Source organism: Actinia tenebrosa, unplaced genomic scaffold (assembly GCF_029948245.1).
Source record: "Actinia tenebrosa isolate PJP-AT-01 unplaced genomic scaffold, QUT_ActTen_1.0 PGA_scaffold4__44_contigs__length_22323623, whole genome shotgun sequence".
Lineage (NCBI taxonomy): Eukaryota > Metazoa > Cnidaria > Anthozoa > Actiniaria > Actiniidae > Actinia > Actinia tenebrosa.
Genome location: NW_028292581.1, coordinates 19,782,162 through 19,804,090, shown reverse-complemented (window position 1 = coordinate 19,804,090; position 21,929 = coordinate 19,782,162). Strand labels below are relative to the sequence as shown.

Sequence of the window (21,929 nt, the reverse complement as noted above, 5' to 3'; positions counted from 1 at the left end):
AAAATTATTTTAATCTAATAAATGTAACCAAATTCAACTTCATGAAACATTATATATGCTAATGAAACAAAACAAAATGATACAAAATTTGATTTGGCAAGTATGTTTTTTATTATCAATCACATTTAATTAGTACACATTACTTATTTGTCCTTTTTTGTGCAAAGATTTAAATGTATGTCTACGCTTTTGCATTATGATGTATATGTCTAAGTAGCATACAAAGCCCCACTTATTTATAGCTCACCATCTTGCGGAGCACTTTTTAAGGGGGGAGAGGGGGTAATCACTGTTTTTTTCCATAACGATCTCTCAAACTAAGACAGCCCCAGAAGGTTCGCCATCCCTGTCTTGACTATTGCACTGATCTCCAACCAGCCCTTATACATTTATTTATTTATAAGTCAAAGTAGGCATCCAGGGTGTGGGTAGGCGTCGCGTATAAAGTCAAATTTACGTTAACAAAGTAAATTTTTTGATTGTCCTGGTAATTAAACCTGGATTAGCGTTAATCGGAAGAGTTACATTAAAAAAGTCACGTACAGTATTATATGTAAATGTTAAATACTTACAAGCATAGTCTCTTAGATTATCGACCCTGGCTATTTTTTCAGGTGCTTTGTTCTCCTCTGGATTTGAAGGAGTGACTTTAATAATCAAATACATGCCTTGTCGTACATGATATGAATTACTTCAAGCGGCCCCAACTTCTTACCCCTTTGCGAGCTGTATGACTAAATAATCGATTTTCCGCTTCTTTTAGGGAGTTTTCGCCTGTGGAATTGCAGCATTTTTTATTAGCACGTTTTATATCTTGATTTTCTCTCTTCTGATGCTTCATGTTACAGACCACTAAACCTTGTTTCCTTTCAACAGGTTTCAGAATTCTTCTAGAAATTAGCTGGAACAATCACAATCACCTTGGACAGTCGAGTCGAGTCAGGTGAAGGGTAATAAGATAAGTGAGCCTTGAACTTGGTGACCAACGGAGTGCAATTTTAAATCATAACACAAGAACAATTGAATAAAAATGAATGAGAATCGTGAAAATGATAGTATTTCAGTATTTTCATCTCGGTTCAGGATTACTAATTCTAGTGGAAGGATCTAGGAGGTAGCAAACACGCAATGATGGATCCAATAGTGGGAAGCCTATGGAACCATGCTGTGCTATATGTGGCACTTGACTTATTTTGTTAGAGCATTGTGAGAACAAAATATAAAACATCGTGCTTTCAATATTAAAGCCCCGTTTACGCTGGCCGGGCTGCAATTCGTGGCAATTTTTGGAAATATGAAATCTTTAGTCTCATCCTTCAAAAGAGACATTCGTCTAGGAAAATCTTGGTATCCTGAAAAAAAACTTTACAAGTAAATTCTTTACCATTATTTATTATTGACCAAATCGCAAAAAAAATCGCTAGTGTAAACGGGGCTTTATTTTCAGTTATTCAGCACCAATTGTCTTACTATTCTCATGTGGAAATACAAATTTAAATAAAAAAGAAAATTCGCGAAGCATTTTGGTAGTGGTAGTAAAATGACGCCATCACGTAAACGGCATATTTTCGAGAGATCGAGTACAATATACCCAATATTTGACATACCCATAAATACCCTCTATTAGAAAATCTATTTTGACGGCCTTCGGATCGATGCAAACTAAAACAAACACCAAGACAACGTACATTCATAAAAGCATTGTATTTTAATCTATACTTTATGTACATAATATATTTGTGTATGCACAGTTTTTATTTACAATATTTACTCATTTATGCCCTGCAAGATTACAAGCTAATTCGTTATCAACACTGCACTTTTATATGGACAAACCACTTTTATATGGACAAACCTCGGTTACATTTCATGATTAATATGAATCAGCTAGTGTGCACTAGGACAATTATATCGCTCAATGGATCAAAGGAAAGAATGACGCCAAGCGGCTGGCTGTAGCTCGACCTGAGACTGACTGAGGAGGACTGAAAAAAAAGACCAACCTTTTTAGGTTTTTTTCACGTCACAGACTCTCTTACTCCGAAGATTTTTGATTACAGAGGTTATGTCCAGATATTCACATTCTCTCCTTACTAACTGATAATAATAATTGTTATTATATGTTATTTAGTCTCAATAGGCATGGCTTATTTTAATTAGTTCTCAAATTAGTCTTAATTAGTTTATCTACTGATCAATTAACTCAAAGAACAAAAACTTCAAGTCTGCATAAAGCAATATGGGGCTTTGTGATGAACTGAGCAGCGCACCTCCGAAATGCTTCGCACTTTAGTGTCCCCTTACCATAAGTCGATGAGTTTTTTTAATAGTATGAATTAGCCTAAAGGTATAGCGTACATATTAATTTGAAATCATTCATATCATCATGAAACCACATGCACTGGGGCTTCTAATTTGCTCAGCTTTTTAAAGTCAATAATTTATTAAAGTAACGAATGGGATGACTTTACGTCAATCTCATAATCCATACTATATTAATTTGTAGTAATTTACCGCCGTATTAGAACAGCATCGGTTGTTCGTGTTCAGTTGATTTGCACTCGGTCAGCGGGATACAAATGTCGGGTCCATTGACCGTCTTCACTTGTGTGTGCTCACGAGACCTTGGTTTGTCGAGGAATACAGACGTCTTCCGTTGTAATGCGGCCATAAAGAATAAATTTCTATTATAAATCCTTATCTTATTATGTTTGGACGAACGTTCCTGACCAGTGTCCCATTCCAAAAAAAGAACTCAAAGTAACTTGATTCTGACTTTGATAACATCAGAATTATATATTATATTGATAATCAATAAGATCCCATCAGCAAGGTCGACAAGCACATCTAAGGGCTATTGGGTAGCGAAGGACAATCGGTTTTCTTTTACATGTTGCTCTGTAGGTTTTTGAGATTGCCTTGAGAGGCGCACAACATGAGCAGCTTGAAGCAAATCCAGTTTTGCTCAGAAGGGGCTGGACGGACGATAAACATTGGCCGTGACATCCTTTACTTAAAATTTTGATATGGCAGCCATTACGTATAACCTGGATATAACCCGGTCTAACGCTGCATTCAAAATGTCTACGGTATCCTCTAAAGTATCGTCTGGGCTCCACTATTTGTACGCTTATGAGGAAAAAAGAGGATCACGCATGTTGTTCTTGTTCCAAGCATCTTTAGTCACCTGCAAAATACGAAACGCGTCAGACATAAAACTGTCTAAGATTCTCCATTCTTTAGCACTGTGTTTGTAAAGATGTAATTCTAGATTATTATACTATAATAAGTATGCAGTTATATATTGAATACGACATTAAAACGATACAATTGTTACAATAATATTTGTTTTACTAACATTGAAATTTGTCAAATGAGTTTTCATTGTTTACGAACGATTTGTCATTAATAAAAAAGATGGTTTTGCTGTCAATCGTAGCATAATCTTCAATAAAATTTTACTATACTATCTTGAAAGAACAACTATTCAACCAAGTAAAACCAATCCGCACAGAAACTAAAGATTTATCTTACCAGAAAATTTTAATCGAATATTCATTAACGCTTGTACTGTTCCACTCACAGTTTCATTCACATAACGTAGTCTGGTCTAATGTTTAAGACCTCCAATGTCATCGTACATATAGGACGAAATTTGTTTGTTAAAATTGGTGGCTTTTGTTCGCATCAAAACTCGAACCTTTGTAAAACGTGTCGCGTTAATTATATAGCTAAAAACCCGCAGCCAATTTATTTCACTCTCTGGTATAAGCAAACCAAGGTGAAAACAAACTCGTTTCGGTTAAAGTCAGTTCTCGTGAGTAACTACGCGAATGTTTAGTTGTCACGCATGGTCTGACTGCAAAGTTCCTTTGACATAATTACAAATCATAAGCAAATGCAATTGTCCCCTATGAGTGAAGTATTTAGACCGTTGTTAAGACAACTTGACATTTCTTTTTGTCTTGCTCTTTGATTGTTTTCAATGACATTATCAAAACAATTAGCTTTTCCTTTGTGTAAGTGATTTCGTTGAGGTAAGTTCCGGCCACAGTAAACGCGATACGTAACGAAATTTCCAAATGAGTGCAGTTTCTTTGACCATAAGATGTTGCGTGTTGTTTTGAGTTCCGACTGAGGTTGACTAAGGGGTGCTAATGCACTGATCCAGGCAAATGGTTTTAGTTGCAAGTCCATATTTATCGATGACTCATCAGGGTGGGAAGAGGAAGAGTGATTTTTTTTTTTCCTTTTGGCAACTTGTCTTGTACTTGTAAACTTTAAGAATAAAAACTAAAGGCCTTGTTACTGTAGTTCTACTCTAACCGTGAAGACATACTCGAGTTTGTCAACCAATCAGATAATTACTAATCGGAAATATCAGAATTCGAGTTTCATGTATTGAAAGTCTATAAAAGCTATTCAAGGAGATGAAATGATGAAAGAGAAAGAAAAATAAATAAAAGTGTATTTTACACAAAAAATATGGAATAAAATAAACTCGAGTAGTGTTCACGGCTAGAGCAGAACGACAGTAATGCCTGTTTACAAGGGTAATATTTGCAGCGATATGATTTGCGAGTATCGCTGATTTTGGTCATAATCAAGAAAGGTAACGGATTTTAAAACCTAGCTCTAAAGTTTCATTCTGAACACCAAGATTTCCTGGACATATGTCTCTTTAGAAGGATAAGACAAAATTTCTAATATTTTAAAAACTAGCCGCCACAATTGCACCTCAAATCGCCCGTGTAAACAGGCTTTTACAAGGTGAAAACTCAGTGAAACTTGCTAGACAGGTTTCACGGGGTTATTACGGAAATGCGCTGTGTAACACCCCCGTGAATCTTGTCTCGCAACGCTGTTGTACACGAGATTCAGTTAAAAGTTTCAACGCGTAACAGGGCCTTCATTATAAGGAAAAGAATAATTGAAAGAGTTCACACCCTCTTGCCCATCCACCTTGAGTGAGGTAACTTTTCCTTCATTTTCTTTATCAATCCGTTAATCTCGAGCGCTCTCATAGGATGATATTTTTAAAAACCCTTTGTTTTGTTCACTTGGATCACCCTAATGATAGAAACACCCTCTTTACGTAAAAGGGTATATGCAGTTTCCAAAATTTGGGGAACGTGTGCACTTCTATACATATTCTTTGAACGTCATGCTTTCTGTATATACACCTATTTCAGAAATCGTTGTCACACCAAAAGCCTAGAGCAACAAGCCAAGACCGCAGAGTACGCCGGTACTTTTAGCTGTAATTAGTTTATTCATGGTGCATTTTCATTTATTGACTTCACGAATTGCTCCAAGCAAGGCTGCTTGAGATGATAATTAGTGGAGAGCTATAGCCACTTGCATGAACCATGAATAAATCATTTATAATTAAAAGTACCGACTTTCTCTGGAGCCTTGTCTTGTTCGTACTTTAGGCTCTTGGTGCGACAACGATTTTCGAAATAGGTGTATATATATAATTGCTTAAGCGACTAAAAATTACGCTTATCCTTGTTAATTTAACCTAAAAACGCATGTTGTGATTAACTGATTTTGTTCAGTTTTGACATATCAGAGCAATTTAATGCTCAATACAGGCACTTCGGATGACATCCTTGGTGTCCGTATAACGGGCATTCGGAGTACAAAATGCTAACAATGCATAGCTGCAGCACACAAATGGGCTTTTTCAAACATGTGCTGCTACCATTTATTTAATTCAAAGTTAGTTTTTCTACGCCAGACGTCTAGAGCACGCCTTTATAAGTTGTTTCTTTTATCAGTGCAGTGAATCCGTCATTTTTTTTTTAAAGAATCTCAAAAATAAGCTGTAAATTAGGTTCCGTGGCTGTTAAACTGTTTTCGTTCAGCTTAAACTACAATAAGACAGATTACAAGTCAAACTGCCAATTAGGACTCTAGGTTTTAAAAAGGGTTTGCTTTTATTGTCCCTTAAAATTCATTCCATGATATAACAAATAAATGCAACTAAAGATTTAAAACCGCATTCCACGATGCAAGCATTTTGTAATTGAGGTAATGTTCAATGGCTATATCATGAATCTTGACCTGTGCGTGCAAGTTAATAATCTGATTTATGTACCTTTGATGTGTAACCAAATGATAACACAGGTCCCGTAATGCACCAATAGCGTTTTTCCAAGACGTTTTAAATTGATTCTAGTACTTTGTGTTTTTGCATTTATGTCGTCGGACTACATGTCCAGCCAAGAGTACAGCGGATAAGTAGAACAAGCATCCTTAAACTATCTGTTAATCCATCCTTTCAAAGGTCCCCGGATCAAGGATCGATTCGTACGTGAGCAAGCATAATGATGCGATTGTACGGGAAATAGGTACTATCGGGAGAATGACGTTTCTATGTACCATTCAACACTGCGTCTTGTCTAAAAGGATTTATACCCGAAAAAAGTTGTTAAAACCCTAAAATTTCAGTTAAATAAATAGTTTGATTGATCGAATAAGGATTCGTGCGCAGACTCTAATGATGGAAGTTTTTGCCATGTCGAACAACAATTACATAAGTAACTTCTAAATTTAACGAGGCTCTCAATAGTAGGGCGCTATCATTATTGGCTAATTATAGATTACAAGCAACAATAAAGATTATCAACAATCCATATCAAAAAATGCGATGATATATATAGGTCAATACTGTGCGGGATCTTCAAGTTCAGTCACTTACATCATATTTTTGCGCTTTTATACTAGCTAATAATACTCTCATTGTCATGCAGTACTTTCTTTGAATGCTGTTTGTTTAAAACAATACGTTTGATGTACATTGAAGCAATTATCACTGATAAACAAACAAAACCGCAAGCTGAGCAAGTAGCTGTTTTGCACGAAAACTGTTCTTTCTTACAGATAACATCAAAATGGAACTATTTCACTCGACTAGCTCGTTTTTTAATGCCCGTGATATGAACCGCTTTTTGACATGACACCCATGGAACTGACAATTAAATACAAGCCAACAAGCAAATGTCGTTACAGCTGAGACCCTGGGGACCGTCACTAGTGTCCATAGCGAGCATCCGCAATAACGAGCACAATTAAAATAATCAAAACTTTACGCTTGCAATCTAACATGCTGAGTTTTGCAGAAGCTAATGCAAGTCGACTTTGTCAGTCTTGATAAAGTTATCAGTCACAAATTAACTACAACTACTTCACTGTGGCCTGGAAATCGCCAGCCGTTTTTTTATGAAGCGAAATTGTCATGGAACGACTACTAAATCAAGCTTCGAACGAACGCAAATCAAAGTAACCTTTTTCAAATGAAAGGCTATGCTAGTCACGTGCATGCAATACAAAGTATAAAGACAGCCTATACGTTGAGATCCCTTTGTACAACCCTTCAACCACTGCATACACTGGCAAACAGTCAGTCTGGCCATACATTCTTACCGCGCTCTTCTGTTACGATGTTGAATGTCATAGGACAAAAAAAGACAATAAAAACCCCACAACATAGCATAGCCTTTCATTTGAAAATGTTACTTTGATTTGTGCTCATTCAAAGCTTGATTTAGAAGTCGTTCAATGACAATTTCACTTATCTATAAATTGATTTGAACGCGGCCATATGGCAGCAAAATAAAATCCTTACAAGTGATTTAAAAAAAAGACTAATGAATATAATGACCAACAGTTATAAAAAATATAATGGTTCAAACATGGGTCCAAATAATAGTCCAAGAGTCCAGGGTTCAAGAGTCCAAGAGTCCAGTCCATGTTTTACCCTATGCCGAAAAAAAGATAACATCCTTAAGTTCGTGCCAGTAGGAAACAGGAAGAAGATTAAGCCTTTTTAATCGTAAGTGGTAAGGGAGTTCATAATCCTGAAGAATGAATTTAGTAGCCCTTCTTTGAACTCCTTCGAGGAGAGCAAGATCACGACCAAAGCTTTAAACCTTTGTCAAAACCTTTGATCTTGTTCAATGCTAGTAAATACGTTTAGCTAGTATCATCGATCCGACTGAATAAAGCTTGATGCATATGTGTAGGTGATGTGCGCCGCTAACACACCGATTCTCAACAACGCGATCCGGATTCGAAGTGGGGGGTCAGTGTCGTATGTGACTAGAGTTGATTGTTGTTTATCTCTTGTGCTTCAAGGTTTTTATTTTCTCCGCCAAAAAAAAAAAAAAAATTATAATAATAATAACTACGAAATTTGAGCCTCTTTCTCGGAAGACTGAGTAATCACTCTCTGAAATAGACGTAAAATAACTTTCCATTTCGTGTATCTAACCAAATTATGAACCGGTTAATATTTTAAAGTTAGAGTCATGGTTATCGCATAGACAGTAAAAGTCAATATTAGCGTTTACTATTGGTTAAGTAAAGGTATCCCACCCACGTTTTAAAAATAGACCTCCCAGTGGTCGCTAATTTCCAAACAAAATCAAATCAAGAAAAACATTACATTAATCCCACGTTAATCAATTCACGGTAAACCGACAAAATATACAAAGCACTCTTTTTTAATGTGATACAAAAGAAAAAACAATACTTGCTATTCTTTTACTAGTTTCCTGACAAAACCCTTTGAGGTTATAGTTGTTTTTTTAAAGAATAAGTATTAAAATCATAATATTTTTAATTTATTAACCGATCACAGCGTAAGCGAGTCAGTAACTCAGACTTTACGAATATATCGCTAGGCATAAGCATACTTTCATTAAACTTGCTGAGTAATGTTCTGATAATGCATTGAACTTTTTTTAGAAACTAATTAAACTCTCGCATAATTTTTAATCGCTGAAGACATGGCGAAAAAGAAACCAGAACTAACCAGTGTTTTCTTAGTTTTTCCTGGAAAAAAATATTTTCTAAAATGCCAGTTTAACCTCTAGACGAAAGATGAATAACAATTTTTCTCAAAAGAATGAGCTATTAGAAAAAAATATGCGAGGCACAGTTCTTATGATAACTGTGTCATTCACAGAGTCTGTTGACCGCAACATTTCAACTCCAAGAGACTCAGCAGTGTATGAATTTTGAAAAAGTGCCAAACCAGGAAATTCCATCTGAAATTTTACTAAAAGTTAAAAAGTTTATAAAAGCTACAATCTCTACACATGCATGAAGAACTTAGTATAAAGATGTATTTACTTACATACCTTGATTGTTAAACTTTAAAGGAGTTTCAAAAGTTCGTTGAATGTACTTTTTCAGCCGGCTTAAGCTATTAAAGTATTTCGCATGGATCATCAACCTCGTGCTAAAATAGGCCTGAGTCATATGGCTGTTACGTGTTCAGTCGCACGAATCAGCACTAGGAAGGGACGAAAGACGTATCGTATTATCCTATGACTTATTAGTGTTCAAATATTGCGGTAGTACTATCATAATAATTTACTAGAATCAATATGCGGAGCTTAAGACGGCAAGGGCATCTTTCTTTAGTGTTTGCTCATGACGTTATATCTAACTGACACGTCTTATTCTATTAAAAAGCAATGACATTAAAATTAGAAATAAAAAGAAACCTTTAGATTTTGACATGGAAGCGCTAATCTACGAATACATTGAATTGCATAATCGATCAGGTTTAGAAGTGTGTGCTATCTTTCATATCCTTTATGCATTTCTTTACTCCTTTGGCTCAGTATGACCCTGGCATTGTCAAGACAAACTAATGTATACACTAGGTTCTCAATCTGTGCGTAGGATGTCTGCACTTCATGTCAAATTCGGCAAATTAGGATATGAAATGTTCTTGCGCGCGTCAAAATTAAAAATAAATATGTACTCAAGGATGAATGAATAGGTGTAGATGAAAGTGTTATGTAGTGAAGTGATGCATTCTGCGTGGTAATGTTTAGATAACTGAATATACCAAAAAGGGTTATACAAAACAAACACTTTACTTACAACAGGGAGGCGTAAAGTGTTTGACTTCACTTCCTATTTCACATCGGTAGAAAAGTGGTGCAGTTTTTGTTCTATAGTGATGGAGATTTCGGAAGAAAGTATCTGGGAAACTAACACTCAGTGATAGCTTAATAAAAGTCGTGAGTAGACTATACTCGTGGGCGAGAAGACTATTGGACGTATTGCTAAACTCCTTATACTTAGGCATTGATTGTTCAGTGCGGGAGATTCTTTTACGATTCGATCTTTGTAACACTGGTACCCTGGGTTCCTGAGGGATTTTTTTTTTCAGATTTAAGTGCTCGCCGCTCTCAGTAAATCCGCAAAAAAAATCCTTTGGAACCCAGGGTAACACACTTGTAGAAAAATAAACTAAACTTGGGGGTGAGCGGACTATTGCCAAACTCCTTATACCATAACATCTTAAAGTTAAAACTGTTCTTGGAGATAACTTGTATTTCTTTGACACGTCGATGGAAAATAGACAAAATATATCTTCCTGTAGTACGGGAATTAGTAAATCGAGATCCCTTTTTTATGGTCCGTACTCTTATCGAACATGGAATGCCGTCAGCATAAGATCCAAACTCAAGTGGAACCACGAGCGACACTAACAGGCTTTTTTTGGGCGTTTTTTAGTGATCAAAACAGCCAACGGAAAGAGCGCACGAAAATTAGTGACGTCAGATTATTTGTCTGTCCTTTTAAAAATAGCCAATCAGAGCGCGCGAGAAATTAACAATTTGTGGTAAAACACCCTTTAGCTGTCCTCGTCTACGTTTCACTTCATTACACCAGACAGAAAGAAAAGTACTCCTGAATTACGCTCTCGACTGCTTTAGAAATCTTGATTTAACTCATGATTCTTCCTTCCTTTCTTTTTTTTTTTTTTTTTTAGTGCGGAAGTCATTGTACTGATAAATTTGCTTCACGGAAAAAAATATGAACGTCAAAATTTTTTTGTAGTGCTGTTATAAATGTATTTTTTTCTCGAGGAACACCCATGAAATTGAGGGGAGCTTACTAGTTGTATTAGACTAGTACTGCGGGGGTGGGGATGACGACTGAGGGGGTGAGACCTTAAAACGTAGACTATATTGTTCTTGCCGGCTCCGATTTTCCTAGTAAGAAAATATTGAACGGGTTGTCTCTATATTTTAAATGATATTGCACAATGTTCTTTTATGGTGCTCTAAAAAAACACGCATCAAAAGACTAGGAATGAGTTATAATACTATATATTGTTATTTACTTTTATGATTCGTGGTTCTGATTGGCTGAAATTATATATACCATAAGAGACGGGGAAAAAAATTAAGGTCAATGAATGTGTTGGTTTATAATGAAAACTCTTGTAAATGTTTTATTTTTACTTCAGTTCAAAAAGTTTAAAAAGATGTACTCTTGCTGGTTTTGAAGGCCTAGAAGCTGAATTACTTAAGAACCTCAGTACCAACAGCACTTGGCTCATTCACTCGAGGACTATTAATTTTTATGCTGCTATGCCTGGATCGGGTTATACCTTGTAAGTCTTGTAAACAAGCTGGAAGCTGCGTTAAACAACGAGTTCACTGAGAATGGTTCTCAGTAAGTTATTTTTCATATGATCTGCAATAGTAGTCTACCTCAATAGCAATACTGGCGGATCCAGGATAATCTTAATGGGTCGAGTGTTACTTTGGCTGCTGTATCTATTTTAGTTCTGCTGCTTTTTAAAGGGGTTGGAAATTGAATGTACCTCGAAGGGGAACCTGTGTCCTATTGTGCAGCACCAGCCTACGGGCAAAATCTCAAATAATAAATAAATAAAATTAATCATTCAGCCAAACCCCGATGTCCAAGTGTGCGCATGCGTACTGTGAAGGTTGCCTTTGTCTTCTCGCGTGGTACATGTCAAAAGAATATTCTCTTGACATAGTTTTTTTATAGCTTTCCTAGATGTATCTCTATTTTTCGCTTCGCAAACCCTTTTAAAGTTTTTGACAAGAACATTTTAAAGAGAATTTTAGCTCTGTTCATTAGATTTTTGTGGTATATTACATGTGTTAGATGATACTACTAAAGAGCGAGGAGCGGATCATGACATTTCAATATAGAATTTTCGTCGCCTTCCGATTTCATTTATATCATTCGATGCTTCAGGAAACATTAAACACTATAAATATAAACTCTAAAAATAGCCACAAAAGAAGGACCGCAGACTGAGATTCTAATTTCCGCCAAAAGTTATTTCACTTAAATATAACTTTTCATTTTATGAAGGGACCGAAAAAGCTATCGTTTCTTGTAGTTCCTCAATTAACGATGAAACCGTAAACTGTGCCATTCGAAGAAAAATAATGTCTTCAATTTATCTGAAAAACCAATCGAGTGCTGAACTGACGTTTGAAACTCAATCTAGATACTTTTCAAAGCATAGCATATAGAATGTAAAGTTTTTTTTCCCGTAAAGTTCTTTTTCATTTCTTATCTATTTCCTTTATTTTCCAGTTTTCTTTCACTCAAAAAAAGGCGGCTTAACCAATACTGTATCACACCGTGCTAATATCACAAAGGATATACACTCTGTATCTTTTTCGCATCCTTTATATCGCCCATTACACTTTCCAGCGTACACTTTGAAGCTTCATTTTTACTTTGATAAATATAATTTTCCGAGCCATCTCTTAAGAATGACTTTTTAGTTTACATATTGGCCAGAAATAAAAGTGCTCTTACTTACCTAACAAGTGTAAGTCCTCTAAACCACGAGAACCACCTTTCTGAAAGGATGGTTGAATACTTCAAGGCGAGTCCTTACGCTTGTCAGCAAGCTTTGTCTGAAGTAGTTTTTGAATCCTGTCTTATATACTTTGAGAGCACCCTCACCAGCCCCTACCGCTGGCCATCACCTGCTTAAACTACTTTGGAAGACTGATTCTAAATCTAATAGCTGTGTGGGCTATTTTTAAGCTTTTCAATATACTCCAAACACTCTACTCAAGGTCCTTCCTAAGATTATTAGCTTGAAACAAACGCCCACAACAGTCTCCCGATAGTCGGTCTTCCAAGTTTACCTTTTGAATTTATTAGATAAAATGCTATGTGCATTAAGCCAGGAGAGATAGCATTATTTGGCTTTCCTAGCGTGAATTAGAGAACTGGACGCCCCCTTATCGAGGAAGCTCTAATATCTATGTTTTTAATGCTAGGTTTTTAAGTTTCAAGGACTATTTTCAAAAGCTTCTATTGAATAAATCAAGCTTTGATTTTTGGATCGTGGCAATTGAGTTCCACTTCACTCTATTCCAAAAATAAACTTTAATATCACGTTAGAATTATTGCAAATGTAATATTCATTGTTTTTAATCTAAACAATTCGGCCTTATTCTTGTGTGTAAGAATAACTAATGTAGAATAGTTAAAATAAGTAATTCCAATTTATTTCGATAAAATGTCGTAAACATCGGAAGAGAAGTATGATTTTCCCCCCGAATGGTTGTTTTGGGAAAGAAAAATCTAGATTTGCAGTGTGTCTACCGAGTACTTGAAAGTATTGAAGTAAGAAACGAAGTTTATACCTTCTCCTTTAATTTTTTGTGCGCGCCGTGAAATTTACTAAAAAAAAAAAAATCGCCCAGGATAAAACGAACAGATATATATCCGCTACGAAACAGTGAGTCTCCTCGGGAAAAACTAAGCAAAAACGATGTAAAACTGTTGAACACCACCACGCAGGGTTACGTTTTACCAGTGTTACCAAAATTTGAATTCCCTGTGAACAATTAAACACTAAGAACCGATGTTAAATTGGTAAGCACCATGCAGTTTGCTAAAGGAATATGAAAATAAACAATGCTGGGAGAGAATATGAAGATATTGGGGCTCCCAATGTGTTCCAGACATTCTGACTTTGCAATAAGCTAAATTATGGCTCTTTTTCATGTCAAATTGGAAATAAGATTCTCGATTTGCTACTTTTGTTGTAAGGAAGAAACGTAGTCGAAGAAAGGAGATTGGAAACGATTTTATGATTTTTTTCAGAGGAATTGATTAATTTCTATTAACTTTTCTCTATTTTCTCTTTTTTTTTTTTTTTTTTTTTTTTTTTCTTTTTTTTTTTCTTTCTTTCTTTCTTTCTTTCTTTCTTTCTTTTTTCTTATTCTTCAAACTTGCATAATAAACTGAAATGTTTTGAACAATTTAGCCAATAACACTTTATTCATAAAAGTAAAAATATAAAAAATAAAAAGAGTTTAGCAGCGGCATTTCCACAGTCACTAAGAGTGGCTCTTCATCCACTGTAATTCCAATTGGAATTTAGAAGATTTGTTTTAATCCCCACACTGCCCGGTCGTATGTCCCGAATTGTGTCTACAAGTGTATGGTGTAGCGGGTTATGTCAAGACATTGTGGCAGTGATCATAAGATAAATATTGGATAATGGTGGGTGAAACGAGAGTCGAGGAGACGAGTGAACGATACACCGCGCTGTACTGACGGAAACGCTAAAACAGTCCAATCGGATTTTCTTATTTGGATTTGTTAGGATTATTTTCCCTCTCGTTCGGAATAACCCTCGCTGCTCAACGACAACGCTATTTCCAAGTTTATTAGTACAGGATCTTTTAATAATTGCCACCGAGAAAAAAGTCACGAAAAAAAAAAGCGGATTTGGTTTTCTTTTTTTAGCTTTTAGTTTTTGTTTTATGCATTTATAGATTAAACCTTCAAATTTTATTGGTAAGCTTTAGACTGCATCAAAGTCAGGGCAAGGCTAACTCACAGATTGAGCCCTGAAACAACCTCTGGGCTGATCTAAGTCAGGGCATGGCTAACTCACAGATTGAACCCTGAAACAAGCTCTGGGCTGATCTAAGTCAGGGCAAGGCTAACTCACAGATCAAACCCTGAAACGACCTCGGGGTTAATCTAAGTCATGGAACGGCTAACTTATGGAAATTGGAATTTAGCTTGTTGTGTTTTGCAGAGAGAAGAAAAACAGAGCTGGAGAAAAATCCTTGGATCAAGGGCCGAGACCGAACGAACTCTTCTCACATGTCATATATGCAGAGTCCAACAGTAGAATCCGAGAAAAATGAGGGGCGCCGGAATTTAAAACACCGGCCACCCTTCAATTCCACAGCACACTCACAGATTTTAGATAAGCATTTACTATAGCTGTTTTTTTTTTTTTTTTTTTTTTTTGCTTTTTTTTTTTTTTTTGGCTTATTGCTTCGCAAATTGAAGAAGAATTTAATGGACGCACATCTGCATGACAATAGTTGCCTCTGTATCGCTAGCTATATATAGAATTTTCATTTACTAACTTAGAACATAATTAACTATGCTTTTAACGAGGCTGTTTTCTACAAAACTTCAGGGGAGGAAAACACGTCAAAAGCTAAAAATATATTTTGCAAATTTCTGTTGGTGAATAGTGTTTTGCCCGTTCTCCGACAAACCACTGTGTAAAAAATGGTCTTTTTGTGGTTTTTGGTAGCATAGGGTATCGTTTTTTTTTTTTTTGGATATAGAAAACGATAACTGCATGCATGCCGGTAGGATAAAAAATTCAAGGAAGTTCTTGAAAAACATTCAAATAGTTTGATACTGATAAAGTAGAAGTATTGATAGTTTTTTGTTTTTTTCCAATTCAGTTGGAGATGTACAAATTATCCTCTCCACGATACGCCTCTGTATTCGACCTCCTATGATTACAGGAAGCTTTTTGCCACCGACAAAAAGCCTCAGAAATCCTTTCCTTTCCGATATCTCATGACGTTTTGTCTATCTATCTATCTGTGATTGTACGCGTCGAATTAATGGAGATTTAGCACGCTAAAAAAATACACTGATCAACTAATGCCCTCAATTCATAGCGTTAGAGATCAAGGCACTACATTGGCTAATTTTCATAGAACGAGAGGTACCACTTGATAAGAACTGTTTCAATACATTGTTTAATAAAGAGATCAAAATGACTGAGACGTCATTGAAAATGTGTCCGAACAGCAGGAAATATAAAGTTATATGTTTTTTCGTCTTTCGTTGATCGATTCAGTCTGGCTTGAGTAAACAACTCGTTGACCGAAAGAGATCCACAGCCAACGCCAAACGTTTCGTTCTAGAAAACTGTTCTAAAATATTGTTATGACTGTTCATCTTCTAGAGCTTCATATTAGCTTTGAATGAAGCAATTAACTCTAATATAACAAAGAAAATGACTTCTTTAAGCGAATAATCCAGTTTATAGACCATGTTTTATTTCCTTAGCTAGTCACAACAACAACTTGCGACGCTCCTTAGTATCCGTTCTATTTACAGTCCTTTCGAAGACTTAGTAAAAGCGCTCAATGCTTTCTAACATAAATATCGCAATAATATTGCTTTCGCGATCCCTTTTTTAAAAGTTTATTTCAAGACCATACGTTCAGCAGTTAATTTAGCGGATAGCAATGTGATTGATTGATTTATTATATTTTTATGTAACGACGATTCAGCGTTAAATATAGAAAAAAGAAGTATTCCACTAATTTTATCATAAGTGGGATCTTATACACACACACACACACACACACACACACACACACACACACACACACACACACACCCACACAAAAAGCCAATGATATGAATTGACATTCACATTCTTCAGTTCTTCCTATTCTTACGAACAGCATATAAAAGGTTTTTCAAAACCCTCCCCCTCCCCCTCCCCCTCCCCCTCCCCTCCCTCGTTCCCCTTCCCTCACCCACCCTTCTCTGATACAATTTAGTGCAAAAAGATATGAACAATAGCTGTCTACCTCTGCCCAATAGAAAATGGGCGTCGTCCTTTACGTTTCGGTACAAAACAAAATATGTTATATGAAGAAACTGCTAAAAAAACACTAAATTTTGTTATTCAAACCCAGCACCATTAAAAAAACACACTCACGCAACTAATCACTGTCAATCAAATCAGCTGTCCAAAGTTTTTCTTTGAAGAAAAGAAGATTTATAATATTAAAAAAAAAACGTTTCCAAGGTTTTAAAAAATTTTGAATTTGGTAATGTATGGCTTTAAAAAGCACGACATACATGGGTTTGGGTCATTAGATAAGCCAGAGGATCTAGTATAGCTAGATGGATAATAGGTGATGGTACACGATTTATATGCCAAAGCAGCAAGTGACCACCATCATATTTACTCAGTAGTTTTCCCCCCTTAATCTTGGAAATATGAAATATAGCTTATATATATATTATTGGTGTCTACTGAAAAATTATTTTTAGTAACTAAGTATATGAGAGACTCATTTGATTCACCGAAGAAAAAGATTGGATATAAGGGTTTTAATTTGTCGTACTGAAGTGCGGTTTTTTCCAGAAGACGTCGTTTGCGTCATTTCAACCTCTTGCATGTATTAGCTCAATTTGGAGAGATAAAGCTAAATAATTTCAATCTTCTAAGAATTGAGCTGCATTACGACGTGCTGCAAAGGGTCTATTTAAGAGAACCATGTCACAAAAATTAAGGGTTCCAAAATTGGATCACAGTTTATCGGATATTTCCTTTGACCGCTTCTTGTGCAGTTCAGCTAAAATCATGCAATGGAATCAAACGAACCGTAATTGGATTGTTTAGGCTATTTTATTGACAAAATGCCGTCACAGGCTCAGTTCATGCAACCTATGACCTTCAGGGCTCGATCCGCGATGGTAGAAAGAAGAACCGCTTTAGCACAATAAAAATACCATCATGCATACCCATAGGACCGGAATCAACAACGTATAGAGCAATAATAACAAAATAGTGATGAAGAGCTGTTTCCTTGATAATGAATATCCAATATATTATGCTTATATATCACAAATTTGTTTGTAGGGAAATCTTCCTAAAAGATTACGAATAATATTATACGTATAATTTAGTGTGTACCACACATTGAGAATGAACTTTTTAAAATTTATTTGTTACGATATTCATACAGGCCCGAGCTCAAAAACCAAGGAGTATTTTTATGGGGCTCTGCGTAGCTAAATACTATATGTACGCGTTTACAGCTATTTCAAAAAAGGTTGAATACTGAATATACTGAATGCTGAATAGTGCATTCCACGACTAAAGGGCATTGTGGGCCTCATTATAATGCGTTTACCTCTCCTGGGTGGACGGCTTGATGCCTAACAGGCCTTGCGACCCAATTGATAAGGCAGCTGGTTATAGCACGGGCACTGAAGGTGGTCGTCACCAGCGTCTTCAGTGGATCTTTTACGTCTGCCTTATACAGGGTTATATAGTGAAGACAGACGGGGCCTACGGTTTTAAGTCCTTGTCCGAGAAGACTCGAAGGCCTAAGCATTTGCAGATATAATAGGACGTTTGCATGATGGCGTCATTTGACCTCTACTACCAAGATGATTTGCGAATTTTCTTTCTTATTTAAATTCGTATTTCCTCATGAGAATAGTAAGACAATTGGTGCTAATTAACTGCAGAACAAAAACAAGTGTGCAAGGGAGTCTGGTAGTAGAGGTCAATGACGCCATCGTGCAAATGTCCTATTACAAAGGCAGCACCTTCTCTTCAGTTATGTGAGTGTTGGTCCGGCCGACCTTCCGCACAACAGACCGACTCTCTTACCAACTGAGCTACCCGGTTGGCCGTTGGCTCGTTAATTTGAAATATAAAAAGTGAATATACAGCAATTAACTCTCTACCTGTAGTTAGTATATTGTTTCAAATGGAATACACTAAAAATAGAATCAATAATTATTATTATTCCTACTTTAGACAATGTCACTATGACCCACAATGCACTTCGGTCTTGGAATGCACTAATATTCAGTTTGCAGTATTCAGTATTCAACCTTTTTGAAATAGCTGCATCTCTATATCTACAAATGCCTATCTTTGTCGGGTTGGACTGATGAATAATTTGGTCTTTCCTAATTGCGCTCTGATTGATCAATAGGTAGTCAGGACTCTTGTTTTTGAAAACCCTATTCAAGGAAATCGCGAAAGGCCACACACGATTGTTTAAAGGACGCTGTTCAAACAGTTTAATGATTGATAAGGGCCGTTGTCAAAGTATCATTATTGAGATACTTGATTGATATCATCATTATATCGCTGTATGTACAGCCTTTCTCTGTCCCTCAACACGGCCATGACACGGCAAGGGATACGCCAGACCAATAACATTGCGCGAGAATTTACTCTCCATCCAATCAAATACCCGGAACACGGCATAAACACAGCGCGGACACGGTCACGCCAAGGTCACGGCACTGTCAGACCAATCATATTGCGTGAACAAAAAAAATCAGCCAATTAAAATTCTAGGAAATATCACGGTCACGGCACAGCAAGCTTACGGCATTGAGCTTTTCACAGTCATACGAAAACTGCTCTACTACTGGACCTTATTGGCACAGAGAAAAGAATCGTATTCTCAAGAGAATGACACGTGGTCTGAAATGGGAAAACATTACGCCCAAGGTAAAGAGGTCATTTCGCCCTTCCTTTTCAGGCAAGGCGCATGATATTTAAAAAAAAAAAAAAAAAAAAAAATGATTCGGTTCCTTCTGTTTTCGCGATCTTCTCATGACGTCAGTTGATACTGAAACAATCAGATAAAATTGTATGACGAGAAAACATGAACTTGACCGGGTGATGAACATCATCTCATAGCATAAAACTATAAGACTGTCATTCTCTAGTGTTCCTTTAATTCCATTCAATAAACGTTTTATTTCTATCCTTTTTATCTGTCCAGTCAGAACGCGGCAGGCATTTCGGTGTGATAAAGTGCCCTCGAGCTCAGAGCAGATAGAGAAATAATTTGACCCAAAAATTAATAGTCTATATCGTATCAGTTCTCGATCACTGCCATAACATCCTATACTACTTAATAAAGTAGGTTAAGATATGGCAGCAAATGCCGACTTGCATGTAACCATTCTCATGCAAAACACTTCAAGGCCGTAACCCGCTATCGCTTAGCTAGGAAGTGGTTCATTTTAGAAATCCGGAACTCGGAAAGAGTTGCGGTCGGAGAAGCTCTGGCGGGTCGGCAGTGGTTCAAAAAAAGCCCCAAAGTTTAAAAACATTACTCAATTCAGTGGAAGTATGTACAAATGCTCGCGACTGCGGAGTTTAGACTTTTTTCAAGCTCCCTTTTACAAGTACCCTGGGTCTCAGAGGCTCTGGCACCCAGGGTATTTTACAAGAAATTGGCGTAAAAAATATCTGTGTTTTGTCCTAAGTATTGCCATGAATTAGGGAAAATTATAAATAGAAATAAATATGAATAATATATGAATGTTAGAACTACATCAAATATAGCGATATGAGCCACTGAAACTTAATTCATCGCATGCAAGTCATTATCCAGTGCTGATGTGTTGGTTTAAGCTCATTTTAAACGAGATGAAAAGGAAAAAAAAAAAACAATTTTAACTGGAATGACCTTGACTTCCGCCGGAATCATTAGAATGGTATTTGAACTTTATAGAAAGGCGAAACTAAGATAAGACAAAGATTAGGTATATATTTAGATACTAAATCACTCTTTATCTCTGACTCATTGATATGAGTTGAAGCGATAAAAACCAGAGTTAACTCTGTAAAAACGAACCGCCATCTGAATATAAAGGGTAAGCAGTTCGGGTGCGCCTTGTTTTAGCGGCTGCCGGCCACCTTATTAGGATTTTTAATTGGCCACATGTAGGAAACGCCACGCACACACTTCTGTAGCTAGTTATAAACTCGCTTTTCGATGTTATGCTGCATGCTTCTTCAGTTTGCAAGAATAACCGAGAATACCACATATTTTATATAAGTAAACCTTATCAAAGAGTATTTGTTATTTATACACTGGTGAAACTTTCTTCGATGTGAGACAGTGTTATGGATACTTTTTTTCTCCTTTTGGCACTGAGTGTGCACAACAAATCCGTGAAAAAGTATTACGGGAAAATACTAAAAGAAAATCCTACTAAAAGAAAATGAGCGTTAAAAGAAAATACTAAAAGAAACTACTACCTTATGGTGCAAAATCAATTTTGCAAATAGCTCCGCATATGTTACTCTAAGCACAAATTTAGTGATGAACATGACTAAGTTGTGCGTTTACGAAAAAATTTGGCAAAGAATTGATTTGTTTACATAATTTTATCATCTTTGCTTACCTTTAAAGACTCCAGTAGTTGACTTCGCGGTTTAAGCTTGCAAATCCCTTTTCCAAATCGTACTGTACTTGAAAATGAAACGTGCTTGACTCTCTTGTAGATGTAGTCTGTCCTGGCTCCGAAAGTGATGGCGGATTTAGCTAACATGATTCGGCTATTTATCGGTCTGTTTATGGAGATGAATTTTACTTTATCATTCATTATCAAAAGGTCAATATATAATCGTTGAATATAAGACTGGATCTATTTGATAACCTCATTAAAGCTGGTGACATCAGAAACCACACAAGTTCCAATAGTTTGTTTACCTAAAGGATACTAAAATCTTCCTTTTACGTGTATTTTTAGAATCCTCTTAGTTTAAAGGGGGTCAGACATTGGTAAATGGTCCTCAAGGAGTTCATATGACGTCTTTGTTATCGCATTTCTGTCTTTTATCACCTCGTTATGGGTATGAGAACCATTTGTTATTAATCTGGGTAAAATTTAAATCAATTTTTTAAAAAACCTTCTAATATCGTATGTCTAGTATCGATACCTAAAATAACCTTTAGCGGTTGTTCAAAGTCAGGGCACGGCTAACTCACGGATAATTAGAATTTTAACCTTTTTGATTTTTTTTTTTTTTCCGAGCGAGGAAAGCCGCAAACTACTCAGGAAAAAACCCCAGCTAAAACCAAGGGACGCAAAACCTAACCAACTCTATCGGCTCACACATGATGGTAAGTGCACATTAGACTACATGTTGTTCACCAATTCTCGACTTTCACATCCCATAATACTTTGCGTCTTTGGGGGGTAACCAGAGGGTAAAAACCCACTCATTTTGCTGAAGGCTGATCAGACAATGTTGAAAATATCTAGTTTGG

General features: G+C 36.3%; 1 long non-coding RNA gene across 4 annotated transcripts; it reads right to left on the bottom strand.

Moving 5' to 3' along the window:
• Nucleotides 1–1,685: 1,685 nt before the first annotated feature.
• On the bottom strand, nucleotides 1,686–21,332 carry LOC116303946 (uncharacterized). Of its 4 annotated transcripts, none has more exons than XR_016121165.1 (2): nucleotides 21,061–21,332; nucleotides 1,686–3,187 (listed from the first exon to the last, which is right to left on the bottom strand). It is a non-coding gene; the product is annotated as an uncharacterized LOC116303946 (long non-coding RNA). The 4 variants fall into 4 exon arrangements; XR_004198001.2 differs by lacking the exon at nucleotides 21,061–21,332 and adding an exon at nucleotides 12,626–12,806; XR_016121166.1 differs by lacking the exon at nucleotides 21,061–21,332 and adding an exon at nucleotides 9,150–9,723.
• Nucleotides 21,333–21,929: the final 597 nt, after the last annotated feature.